At 36.9% G+C, this 14242-nt stretch overlaps 1 protein-coding gene across 2 annotated transcripts in view; it reads right to left on the bottom strand.

The window, feature by feature from the left end:
* Positions 1–2183, bottom strand: part of ELOVL5 (ELOVL fatty acid elongase 5) — a 108322-nt gene extending 106139 nt beyond the window's left edge. The window contains exons 1-2 of one of the 2 annotated variants that reach the window (XM_044675864.1): positions 2058–2183; positions 1850–1922 (exon numbers count right to left, since the gene is read on the bottom strand). The gene's annotated coding sequence lies outside the window, so the exon portion shown is untranslated. The remainder of the gene's footprint in view (positions 1–1849; positions 1923–2057) is intronic. The other variant, XM_044675863.1, reaches the window with a different exon arrangement.
* Between the last annotated feature and the right edge of the window lie 12059 nt (positions 2184–14242).

Below are 14242 nucleotides of genomic sequence, written 5' to 3' on the forward strand. Positions count from 1 at the left end.
TTCCTTTTATTTCTCCTCATCATTCCGCTTGTTGTTTGTCAAGTATCCTATCTAAACTGTGGTACCCAGAATTGAACTCAAAAATCCATACGTAGTCTGACCAGAACAGAGTACAACTGGGTTTTTGCCTTCTATGAGGTGTACATTATAACCCCTTCTTACTGAAGTTTTAAGATTGCTTTAGGGTTTGGTTTAGGTTTTTTTGGTGTTTTTTTTCAGCTTCTGTACAAATGTTGGCTCAATGAACTAAACTCCCAGATCTTTTAAAATGTGCTCCCCATTTAAGGCATAAAAAGAAAATTAATTTACCTGCTACTCCCCAAAAGGCCAATGAAAAATTAATAGTTAAATCTTAACTTTTTGGTCAACATCGAGAAACAAGACATCTGCAAGGTTGAAAGGACCAAGTTGCAATGTTGCAGCTCTTCCGTCTTTTTAACTCTAATACAGCCCTTCCTGTAACTGATCCAGTTAAGTATGTCTCCACCACCAAGCCAGTCCCCGGAATTCGCAACTCCGCCTATCCCTTCCCACCCGGCAAATAAACCACTCACCGAATTTCTCAGTTGTACGGATTCCTGTGACCTGATTTGGGCAATACACACTATACTACAGATTTGCCACCTGGAGCTGTGAGGTGAAGTTAACTCACAACTGAAAGGGGGTAATTTTCACCCTTAACTCGCAATAGTACTCAACTAGTACAAGACTCAAGACTCTTAAAAGATCTAGTAAACGGGATTTTTGGCAGGGGAAGAGGGAAGAAGGGAAGGAAATGATGTTTGAAGGAAAACGCTAAATAAGCTGTTTTCCTTACAAAGTAAAAAAGACACACTCCTCCTCTCTGTTTCCCTCCTTCCCTAGCCCCCTCACCATCCTGTACTCAAGTTTCCGAGCAACCCTTCCTTCCCACCCCTTCCTCTCTCCCTAGAGGTAGTCTGCTCTAGGCTCATGCACGCAGCCAACCAGCTCCCGCCGCTCTCATGGGCTGATGTTGGGGGGTAGACGGGGTCGGCAGCGAGGCTCTTCGCTTCCTACCTCCCTAAAAGGCTGCCTTTGCCGCTCCCTTGGAGCCACCCTGCCTCTTCAGCCAGTCTCACCCGTCTCACCACTCATCGCAAGGTTTGAAAGCCATTCCTTTCTGGTTTTAATAAAACCAAAGCAGTCCCAGGAAAGCAATCTTTTCCACCCTGGTCCTGGGGGAAGGGCTGCATACACAGGCACGCGCACACACAGACACACACCGACAAACAGACAGACACCCTCTAAAGCCCAGCTTGGTTTGCTAAGGAGATTAAATCATGAAACCTAACAGCCGCCTCTTTTCGTGGCCTGGGGAGCAGAAATGGACTCAAGGAGCCGATTTTTTTTTTTTTTTTTTTTTTTTTTGTCTCAAGATGACCACAGCAGGGGAAATCCTACTCAAAAAACAAAACAAAACAAACAAAAAAACCCTCCTTCAACATTTGTAAATCCACCCAAACGGAAGCCGCAGCAGCAACAGCTCTCCCGACCTCAGAGAATCCATCCAAACCCGGTCAGCCAACAACCATAGAGAGACCTACCACAGAGAACCCTATCTACTCCGCCCCGCATTTAGGTCTCCTTGCAGAGTCCGTGCATCCACACAGAATGTTAGGTGGGGAAAATCAGCCTGTACTCGTTTCCACTAGCCTAACAGGTGCGACAGGCATCGGTGGGGGAAAACTCTTCTTTGAATAAGATCGGAGTAAAATAAAGGATTGGGGAGGGAGGATGGCGAGAACCTACAAAATCTACCCCCAGTTCAAGCACCTTCCAAAAAGGCATACTTTTCCATGCCCCAGAAGGCGACCGAAAGAAAACATACCTCTTCCAGCCTACAGTGGTGAAGCGGGAACAGCTGCATTCATAAGATAAACCATTCTCAAGCTCGGTCCAGCCTTGAGAGAGCAGTAACAGAAAATGTAATGCTAGAAGGCAAGCCCCTCTGCTTCCTTCATTTTTTTTTTTTTTAAAATATCTGCCACGGCAGAACAGAAGCTCCACTACGAAGTTTCCTAAAGCTAAGAGCTTACCTCCTTAGACCGAGTAGCAGCAGCTTTGCGAAAACAGCAACAGCTACGGCAGCGGCAAACGCTGGAGCGGACAGCCGGCTCTTTCAGGCTGTCACGCTAGAGCAGAAGAGGATGTGGGAGGGAGGGACGAGGCAGGGAGGAACCACGAAGATGAGAAGAGGAGGGAGTTGGGTACCTACAATAAAACGTGGGCTGATTGTGACGTCACAATGGCGCGATGGGCGAATAGGAAACCGAACTATGAATCAAGTTCTATGATGTCATGTGTCACTAAGGGCCAATCCTGAAACAATAGAACTTTCGTGATTGTAAATTTGAGAATCCAAAGCAGTTGGGCTGAGGGGGGTGGTCCCCTCTAGTTCACGTGTCTACCGTCAGTTTTAGCCGCTTTCTTCCCAATAAGCCTGCGTGAAAAGAAGAGCCTGCGCAGTAACAGCAATGAAGTTCCCGCTGCCCTAAACACTTTCAGATAGTCTTAATCCCAAAGAATGCCAGATTGTATTACTGCTCTAGCAGAACCTTACCCTTGTACTGAGCATGCCCAGCAGGAGGGGCTGTTTCCAGCGCTCGGACGGCAGACCGCTACTCGCTACACGGAGTTTTTAGGAAAAAGATTTGAATGAACAAGAAGGCAGGAGAGAATGTTTGGCTTTTAAATTGCAGAAGGGCAAGGACGTCTAGGAAAAGTGGAAAGCCATTCAAAAAACCTTGCCTGGTGTTGCCTTGATAATATTTTAAACCAAATAAATTAGGGTTTTTGTTTTTTTTCTTTTTGAGACGATTATGTAATGGATGTGATTCCTTGAATGGGAGAAGAGGGCACCTAATAGGATGACTGGCTTCTTGGAAGAGTAGAGGATCCTTGCTGGCTGGTAAATGTGGCCACAGAATTGGGCCCAGGATCATTTTCTGTCATCACGAGTAAATTTCAGCTTCCATCATTTGGGAAATCAGGGATTCTCCTTCAGGAATCCTTGCCCCTCTCCATCTTTATCTTTCCTTAAAGATCTTCGAAGTTTTACAGGTATTTCTAGTTTTCCTTTTGAACTGATGAGAATTAGATTTAGGAGTCAGAAGCCCTGGGTTTGAATTATGACTTCCCCACTTAGTAAGAACTAGTGACGTCACTTCACTTTTCCAAGGAATTAGTAGTGTCTTCATTTTAAAAATGAAAGGTTGGATGAGGTGATCTCTAAAGTCTTCTCTACCATAAGAACCTCTTTGATCCCCATTCTAGTTTGCTCTAGTTAACTTTAAATAGAGATGCTGAAATATGTCTAGCCTTAGGCTTCAGTTATTTGGATTGCCAAATTGTGGTATATTTATCCTATAATAATTCCTACTGGATGTCTCATTTTTCTCTCTTCCCCATTACCAAGCACAATGGATGCTTAATGGTTGGTGAGTGAATGATATCCCTCTCCTCCAAATCTCTTGAAATGCCCATTTGGTTCTCCTGGATTCTGAAAGTAGAAGTACTTTGACCTAGGGTCTTTTTTTAAATTGGCACTCAACCAGTGTCCTGAGTTCCTCCTTAATGCCTTTGTCCTAACAGCTCTTTGCTGTTTAAGTTTTTTCATTCCTTTAGATTTTACAGTTTCTCTAAAAGCCTCCTATCTCTTCACAACTTCTCTAACTCACTTTATTGGACCTTATATTCTCTGCTACTTTGTTCTCAAACTTATCTCAGAGTTATCTCTCTGGACTATGATCTCTTTTGTAATAAATATTAGCTAGCCATTTCTACAACATAACTGTGTTTTGCTTACTCTGACTCCAGCCAACTTGAAGGTCCACATAGGATTGGAGAAGGAAGGTTTTGGTTTTTGTTGTAGTTGTTGAAAGTGTGTGCCTTGACTTTGTCACAATGGAAAGAATAACTAAGACATCCCTGATAAAGAGACGGAAGTCCTCTTTAAAATTTTATTAATAACTTTTGTTTTTATATGATCTTCATTTATGTATCCCTTTCCCTGCTCCATCCAAAGAACTAGCTCTTTTAACAATAAAAAAGGAAATACTAATCAATACATCAGCCAATTCTGATATTATATGCAATATTTCATTCCCATTACCCTGAGGGAGTTGGTTCTTAAAATAGTAACAAGCTTAAAGCATGAATTCAACAAACATTAAAGTACCTTACCCTGTGCTATACCATGTTCTGAAGATACAAAGACAAAAACTAACCTGCCCTGAAGGAGCTATTATTCTTGGAGGAGAGGAAGTTACAAAGTAAGTTAATATAAAGTTGATAAATTTAAATACTGCAAAGAGTAATTTCAAGATGGTAATGGCTAGAGGGACCAGAATGGATTAACATAGGAGATATTTGTGCTGTGCTTTGAAGGAAGTTAGAAAATCTAAGTGGAGGTGAGAAGGGGAATACATTCCAAATCTGAGGGACCACTTGTACAAAGTCATGGAGGAAGAAGATTGAAATGTGCATACAAAAAATAGCTAGCAGATCATTTTGACTGGAGTACATAAAAGCAAATAGTATTTTTATAGTAGACATAATCTTTATTGTGGATTAATAGATGCCAAACTAAAATTTTGTAGATTAACCTTGAGAAAAACTGTTGATGGTCCTTGAGTTACGGGATGGGGATTAAAGTGTTCAGAAACATTTTAGGAATATCACTTTGCCAGCTGTGTGAAGATATGTTGGATTGGAGATATAAAAAGTAGAGTCAAGGAGACCAGTTAAGAGGTCACTGAAATAATCTAAGTGGAAGGTGATGAGGAGATATAGAAGTTTGAAATGGGGATAATTTTTAAAAGAAAATATTAAACCATTTTAGTCATACTGAGTTTGACATGCCCAAGTTATCAAGGAATATCAGGGTAAAATCTGGAAGCAATAATACACAACTAGATTTGTGTAGCAATGTTAAGGCTGTGTATTGTTATCTTGCTAAGATGACAAAATATTAAGTAGTCTCAGTGACTGGATCTGAATCAGCAAGTTATCATTTGCCATTTTAACAAGATCCCGAAGAGCACATTTATATTCTATAGGCAGAAGGGCTTTCAGAAAAAGACTTGGTGTCTTATAAACTTATGAAGCTGATTAGAGGAATTATACTTACAGCTGGATATACTGATTTTGGAGTTAACTGCAGAGAGAATATCATTAAATCTTTAGAAGCTAAGGAGATAACCAAGCAAAAACCAAGCAGAACTGTTTTTCAAATTGACACAGGAGAAAACATAAGATACAATATCAGGCTCATCAAAAGACAGCATTCAGAGTTTATCAATTAGTCTTTGAACTGTTATATGGTTGTCTCAAAAATTGTTTCATGTGTGTTATGGCTTTAAGCTGAGCACCAAAGACTGTTGAGATCACTACTGTCCATGTAGCCTATGTATCTTACTTCATCACTTACTCTTACTCCATCACTTACCCCTGTATTTGCTTCTTCCAAAATTTGAATTAAAAAAAAAATAACTTCCCTTTGTACATCCGAACTATTATTCATCATGGATCATTATGAAAAAAGTTTATTAAGTTCATAAATGCCTGTTGAATTTAGTTTAATTGAATTAGACAAATTCTAGTTAAATTATAGAGTTTTCAATGGCCTGGTCCAACCCCTTCCTGCCCCTTTGCCTCCCTGCATGAACCTTTTTCTTCTCGGTGTCAGTTTTCACCCACAGGTCTGAATATTAATCCTATCTAATACAAATGTTTTTTTTTAGTATGTAGAATTATTCTTACTTTGAATGATGAAAAAGGGCTAATGATACATTTGTCATATTGTTGGAGTTAACTCAAGGAAAACAAATGAAAGTTCAATTACAGTATTATTCCAATTAGCAAGAATTCTTTGACTTAATTATACAGTATGTGCCTAAGGTATGCATGAGTGACACAATGAAGTCTACTCTTTGAGAATGGATTAGATTGCTTGCCTCTGTGTAATTTAAGTTTACCCCTAGGTAGAATTACACAGTAAATCAGAATTAGGAGTAAAATGGGATTACAATGTAATCCCATGTAGTAATATTACACAGTGGCATAGTAGTAGTAATACTCTGTATTATAGTATATATAACACAAAACTCTGGGTTGGAATCCTGCCTCTGAAACTTTTTAGCTATGAGACTGAAAAAATAATTTAACCTCTACTTGCCTCAAGCATATCCCTTGAATATACCTATTATGTTGTAGAAACATTTGTGTTGACAAAGGGGAAAGTTCCTATAGAACACAGTAGGGATAACCTTTCATATGCATTTCTTTCTCTTCTTTCTCTTTCCATCTTGAATGTCATACCCATAAGTATTGCACTGTCTTTCTAGTAGCATGGAAAGATGAAAAAAAAAAACCTCAATAGCCAGTTATCTTTACCCTTAGATGCCAAGGTTTCCCCTTCTTTTGCCACTTTGACTTGACTTTCCCTTGTGTCTAGCCATTTTCCAAAAAACAACTGAGTCTACACTCAGCTTTTTGCTATTCATCAATTGAAAAATAATTTGTTGACTCTCTAGGGCAGTGATGGCAAACCTTTTTGAGACCAAGTGCCCAAACTGGGAGGGAAGAAGCACTCCCATTGGGCTGCTGGGAAGAGAGGCTGGTGATGGGAGAAATGTCTTCAGGCACAAGTGGAGAGGGGAAAGGGAACTGCCCTTTTCTGGCACACATGCCATAGGTTCACCAATACAGCTCTAGGATCTTTTTCCATTTAATTCCCTGTCATTGGCATCTTTATCAGGGTGTAGGAGCAAGGGAGAGTAGATGGAATTCAATTCAATAGTTTACTAAATACTACTAAGAGCATGTGAGCTTGATGCTTAGATTTTCACAGATGCACAATGCAAATCAATCACATATTTTCCTAGTAAAGAAGTGAGTCTGAGGAGAAGGTTAAAGGGACTGGCTAAAAAGATGGAGAATTTTACTATTGCCTATATATTTTTGGTTATAGCCAATTTAGGAATTTGTTTTATTGGTATATATGTTTGTTTTGAGAGCTTTGCTTTTTGTTTTCTTAATTGTTCAAGTGGAATGGGAAGGGGGAGAGGTGGTGCATAATATATGCTTGTAAATATACATTAAATAAAAACATGTCTCTATTCAGACTGTTCCCTTTTAAAGGGAAATTGAATGTATTTTTTCATAACTACCACTGTCTCCTCTGAAGTATTAAAGTCTGAAAAATGTTAATTCTCCTTCTAAAGTATGTTCTGTTTCAAAGATACAGATGAAGATTGGAAGAAAGAGGCTATTTAAAATTGTATAATTTTTTTCTTCTGCTTTTCCTATAAATCAATTTTCTAATAAATACTATGTACTTTTTCTAGAACATACCATGACAGATGCAAAGCTTTAATTAAACAGTGCAATCATTTAAAAGGAGGCTTTATTTCTAAATACCTATTTTCAATTTTTCAAATTATAATTTTATTTTCAAATAATATGTGCTTTCACATACATTATTTCATTTCATCTTCATAATGATTATAAAAGGTAAAACAGCTATTCTTATCCCCATTTTTCCAGATTAGGAAACTATGTGACTAGAGACAAATCACTAATCTTTCTTAGCTTCAATTTCTTCATCTGTAAAATAAAATTTGACTAGGCCCTGGGGTTCTTATTTTTTCCTGTGTCATGGACCCTTTGGGAAGTCTAGTGGAGCCCAGGATCCCTTTTCAGAATGTTTTTAAATACATAAAACAAAATATATGGAATTACAAAGGAAATCAATTATACCAAAACTCAGTTATCAAAATATTTTAAAACAAATTCAAAAATCCACTAAAATCTATCCACAGACTCAAGGTTATGCTGAAGCCAGCTTTTATAGGCCAGCAGATTACTAAATTTTTGATGTTCATATTTACACTTAGATATTGGCAAGCTACAAATCATGATTTATAGTTTTGAGTGTCAAGACTTACGTGATGGAGAAAATGTCAATAATGTAGATTAAACCGAAAAGTGTACATTTTCCTGCCAGAAGTGATTTTTAGACATTTAACATGAAACCCTTGGGGGTCCATGGACTATAATAAATTTAAAACCCAAATCAAATATTCTTTTCTTTATCCAAATCTAATGATCCTATTGCTTCCCCCATATTCCATAGCTACTGGCAGGCAAGTCTAGAAAGCAGGACTCCAGATTCTCATCCCACTATTTTTTTTTACCAGCTAGACTATATTCATACATACATATATGTATATATATATGAAACAACCATTAGTTCTTTGCAATCTACCTTTTCCTCTTTTTGTTGACTGCTAGGTTTTAGCTTTGACATATATAACCAGCTTGTCATTCTGGGGTATTAGGCCAGAATAGGAAAGTAAAAACTACTTTTGCTTAAAAAAAGAATTATATGCTCTTTGTAACATTTTTGTTTTAAAACGGTATATTCCTTTAAAAAAATATAATGTATTCTGTTTTACAAGGAAATGCTTTTATTTACATGGTTTCTGTAGCAAGTACAGTTATCATATCCTAGTGACCCAGTTCTATCATTTATAAAATAAACCCTCTAAAATTAAGGATCAAGTGATTAGTCATTCTTTGTCAGTGATACCTTGCATATTTGCATCAATTCTTAATTCCAAATTTTAAAAGCCCTGCCTTTCGTACACCAAAAATGTTATACACACTGCTACGTATCAGAAATTGCTAGCATGTATTTATTTTCACTATCTTCAGTTCTTGCATTAGCCTAAGCTGTCTAAATTAATTTTGGAATGCAACTAAAAAAGAACAGACAGATCATACACCATAGAATGTTGGAGCTGGAAAAGACATTAGAGATCATCTTGTCCAAACTTTTCATTTTACTGATGATGAAATTGAATTCCAAGGAGGTTAAACTTGAATAGGTAGTTGCGAAGCAGAATAGAAGTCAAATGCAACTTTTTTAAAATGGAGAAGCAGCTCAATCATATATGGAGAATATTGTAACAAAATAAGGGTATTTACATATACAGCACAATTCTGTTCAAAGTAAACACTTCTCAAGGCCAAATTCATCCCACCAGAACTTAATAAATCATCTGTCCTTTTGGTTTGATAATATCAGAAATTTAATTTCTCTTTTGTTATTTAACCTAACATGTTAAAATGACTGTTTTCTGTCAAAGATAAATTTATGAAATGATATTCTAAAAGCTGCCATACCACATATATCAAGTAATTCCCATTAACATTACTCTTTGTGGTTTACAAGAGGCCCAGTTTTGCAGTCAGAAGTATTAGGTTCAAATTCAAGCCCTGCTTTCTTACCGTCCATGTGATGTTGGGCAAATTTCTGTTTCTAATCTCGCTTTTCCCTTCTGTAAAATGAAGGAATAAGACTATATATGTCTTCATGGTTTCTTCCAGGTTTAAATCCTATCATTTATGTCTTACTACTTTTTTGAAGTAGCCCGGTAAGGCAGATAATGAAGAATATATTTTTTTTAAACCCTTGTACTTCGGTGTATTGTCTCATAGGTGGAAGATTGGTAAGGGTGGGCAATGGGGGTCAAGTGACTTGCCCAGGGTCACACAGCTGGGAAGTGTCTGAGGCCGGGTTTGAACCTAGGACCTCCTGTCTCTAGGCCTGACTCTCACTCCACTGAGCTACCCAGCTGCCCAATGAAGAATATTTTTATTCCAATTTTTTGGAAAAAAACTGAGGTTAAGAAAGGATAAATGAGTTGTCCAATGTTATTTGACTAAGTGGAAGAACAGGGACTTGAATCCATGTTGTCTTTTAGTTAAGCCCCTTTTCTGTTACAAGATGCAATTTCCTCATTTAATTTTTAGTAGTCACAACATTTTTTGAACCATAAATCAATTTTAGCCACTTTTATGGTGAGCAAAATATAGTATGATTTATTATAATCCTAATATAGGTTATTCAACTCTACATTATCAATTTTCATATAATATTTTTCTCATTTGTTTTACTTTCTGGGCTTTCTTAATGTACCTTAGGAAGAGAACATATCCTTTTTAAAAAGGGAATAATGATTCATTTAGTATCTACTATATGCTAGTCACTGTGCTAAGTACTTTATAAATACTGAAGCTCACATCTCTATGTGGTAGAAGCTATTATTATCCTCAATTTTAAGTTGAGGAAAACAGAAGTTAAGTGACTTGCCTAAGTAACATCTGAGGCTGATTTGAACTCAGATCTTTCTGACCTAGTGGTTTATACCTTGTGCCCTCTGTCTCTCTGATAGGCCCTACAAACACTTAAATAGAAACATCAGACATTCACATCTCAAGGACTCTACTCTGGAGACAAGAGAGAACATATCCTTTTTGGTAATTTTGGGGCTTGTATTAAAAAAAACAAAACACATTGGCTTAGAGTCAGAAAAATTGACTCTCCCCCTTAGTATGCAACCTTGACCTTGGGCTAGCCACTTACCCATCTGAATTTCTGTTTCAGCATCTATAAAATGCATTCAAACATTCAGCAATCATTTATAAAAACCCTTAGCCCACTAAATGCAAGGAAATAGGTAAAGAAAGAGTAAGTTGGGGAAGAAAATACAAAGACAAAAATAAAAAATCCAGGACCTGATCTCAAGAAGTTTTATATCTACTCTACTGACTTCAAAAGAGTGGTTATATGAGAATAAAACCAGATCATAGCATTTAAAGCTGAAGGAATCTTAGAAATCACCTGGTTTGCCACTCCATGTCTGTTTTAATAGATGTGAATACTGAGCCCAAGCGAACATAAGTGATTTTCTGGAATGGAGATCTTTTGATTTCCAATCTAATGTTTCCAGTACAGCATGTTGCCTCTTTGATAATGTGAATGCACCTTTTAAAACTGTCAAGTGCTACATGCATACAAGTTAGTATTTTTGGTGTGTTTTGATTTACCATTAAGTCAATATATGAAGTTAAGAAGGCTGTTCTAGTGTCTTTTTATAAAAGAGAGATTGGAAGTTTATATAATTTTATCTGTATGCTCTACTGAGATAGGATCAATACTTCTAAGTCTCTAAGATTTTATCACAAGTACAAACAGTGAAAGAAAGTTAGTTTATACTACCACAAGAAACAGAATGCAAGATGCAAAATGGCTTTTGATAACTGTCAGTATTATAGCTTCTAATCCCTGTAATCTCTTCATATTTCCCTAATAAGTACAAAACCACATTTGCATACCCAATGTAAGTACTGTCAAGTACACAAATGGGTCTGTGATCTCAATGATGTTGATCCTAAAGATGGACACATCCATACTAGTTCATTCTGTGTACCTCTTGTCCATATCATGCCATGACTTCATCACAGGGTTTCCTAGGGGAGAAGTTCATAACAAACAATAGATATGTTCAAAAGAGGAAAAATGGACAAATTTGATTATATAAAATCTACACGTTTTTGCACAAACAAAATTAATGCATAAAAAAGTAGGAAATTTGGAAAGGACTCTTTGCAACAAATTTCTTAGATAAAAGTCTCATTTTAAAGATATATAAAGCATTCAAATTTATATGATTCAAATTTATATGATAAGAGCTATTCCTCAATTGACAAATAACTAGAGGATATGAATTGGCAGTTTTCAGAGGATGAAACCCAACCTATCAATGGCCATATAAAAAAAAAGATATTCTAAATCACTAATAATTAGAAAAACATACATTAAAGCAACCCTATCCCCATCAGACTGGCAAACTTGGCAGGAAAGGAAAATGACATGTGAGAGTAGTTGTGGGAAAACAGGTACATTAACTAATTATGGATGGCACTGTAAACTGGTCCTGTTCTGGATAGCAATCTGGACATATGCCTTAAAAGCCTTTAAACCATACTTGCCCTTTGATCTTCTGATACCACTACTAGATCTATATACCCCAAAGAGATCAAAGAAAAAGGAAAAGATCCATATGTACAAAAATATTTATGGGAGCTCTTTTTCTGACAGCAAAGAATTGGAAACTGGGAAGTACCCAACAGTTAAGAAATGGGGTAAATGAGTTATCTATGTGATGGAATTCTATTGTGCTATAAGAAAGGATGAAGAGGATGATTTCAGAAAAATCTGGGGAGGCTTGTATGAATTGATGCAAAATGAAGTGAGCAAAACCAGGAGAAGAATTTATATAATACCAATAATACTGAAATAATAACTAGGAAAGATTTGGGAACTCTGAGAGTTGTGAGGTGATAGACTCAGGATGCTGAGTAAAGTATATATTTTGGGGGAGGAACATAACTAATGTGGGAATTTCTTTTGATTGATTATTCATTTTTAACCCTTTTTTTGGCTTTCTCAATAAGTAGGAAAGGGGTAGTTAGGAGGGTAGGAATTTGGAACTAAAAGTAAAATTGAATTACTTTTTCAAAAATTCTCATTAATTGTATGTTTCAGCCTCCTCACAAACACCTCTCCATTGTCTTCATTGACTATTATTGTTGTTATTCAGTCTCTGACTCTTTGGAACCTCATAGACCATACCTATCCATGTAATTTTCTTGGCAAAGATATGGATTTGCCATTTTCTTCTCCAGTGGATCCTTTTGTCAGGGGACCAGAAGTTAAATGACTGACCCAATCACACAGCTAGGAGGCATCTGAGGAGGGATTTGAACCAAGGTCTTCCTACAGGCCCAGCTCTCTATCCACTGAGCAACCTAGTTTCCTCCTTCAGTACAATATCCACTTTCAAGTCTTCAGAAATTATGCTCCTTTTTCCAAAGCTATAGAGCAAACCAATGGAAGTATCTTTGTCAAATTTTAAAACAGGAGCTAGGGTTAATTATACTTGTAATCAGAATAGGTTGCTTTCAAAGTGATAGGATTTGAAGGACTCATACAGGCTTCCTGGCCAGAATTATCTCCTCCACTGCCTTTTTTGCCTCAAATTTCTACTTTTGTTAGTCTTTTGGATTAAGACATGGGGGACACTTGGGAACTGTAAAGTTTTTCACCAATTAGTACTATACCACAAATTAATTTCATTAGACCATTACAAAGCAAATAGTCATGTTGGGGTAAGTACTAAGGACAAGTACAAAGCATTGGATAGAAAGTAACCCTAAAGGAAGTGCCTTAATGGAGTCTCAATTCAAGAAAATCATGAAGGTACTGGACTAGGAAAGAGAAAAAGTGTTCAAAGGGAGTTAGGTGGCACTGTGTTGGATTTGGAATCAGAAATACCAGAATTCAAATCCAGCTGTAGGCATTTACTAGCCAAGTAGCCCTGAACAAATCAGTTTACCTCTGTCTGCCTTTATTTCCTCATTTGTAAAATTGGGATAATACTAGCATCTATTTTCCAGGATTGTTCTAAGGATAAAATGAGATAATGTTTATAATAAACCCTGCAAATTTTAAAGCCTCAGAAATTATTACAATTCTCTATAAGAATAGCTCCTGGAGGAGGTGCCAAAAATGAACTTCAACTAAATTATAATTTGCCTAGACCTTCTTGACTGAGAGTTGTTAGGTGTCTAGAGACCTGTCTGGAGTCTTGTGACCTTCAGCCAATCAGAATATCCCTTCTGTTTCAGTTGACTCATATGAAAAACTCACATGACCTACCTCCAAATTTTTTTTTCACATCACAACAGTAGATGTGGAAAGCACTTCAAAATGCTAGAGAATTGTAAAAATTTATCATAACTTGGTCTAACTTAAAGAAAATCTAAACATAACAAAGCTTCATTGTTCTTTTATAACTCCCTGAAAATTATATGGTTCCTAAGCAAAAGGAGATTTAGAGTTGTAAGGGATGTTAAAAGTAATCTAATTCAACACTGTCATTTTACAAATGAGGAAACTGAAGCACAGAGAGATTTCATCTTAAAACTCTTCTTTTCTCTCATTTTTCACCTTTTGCCTGAATTGAGACCTGGCTTTCTTCTGCTGACATTGCTTCCCAAATCACCCAAATTTCCAGTATTGGTTTTACTTTCATTCTCCTCCTTCCCTTCATTGGTCCCAGGGGCAGTCAGAATACTACTTGATCTCTATTGCCACTATTTCATTCTACAGCAATTTTTCCTTCCTTAGAGTTCATTAAATCTAAATTTATCACTCAATCAAGATTCTTGTAGCTCTTCCTTACTGATTCCTAGGACATTCTTCTTTCTCAATGATTTCAGTGGCTGATTCAATACCTCCCTCTCTACCATACGTCCTTTCTTTATTATAGGAGACTTGTTAATGTTAATACATATTAATTCTTCATTAACT

Source organism: Gracilinanus agilis, chromosome 4 (assembly GCF_016433145.1).
Source record: "Gracilinanus agilis isolate LMUSP501 chromosome 4, AgileGrace, whole genome shotgun sequence".
In the NCBI taxonomy this organism is placed as follows: domain Eukaryota; kingdom Metazoa; phylum Chordata; class Mammalia; order Didelphimorphia; family Didelphidae; genus Gracilinanus; species Gracilinanus agilis.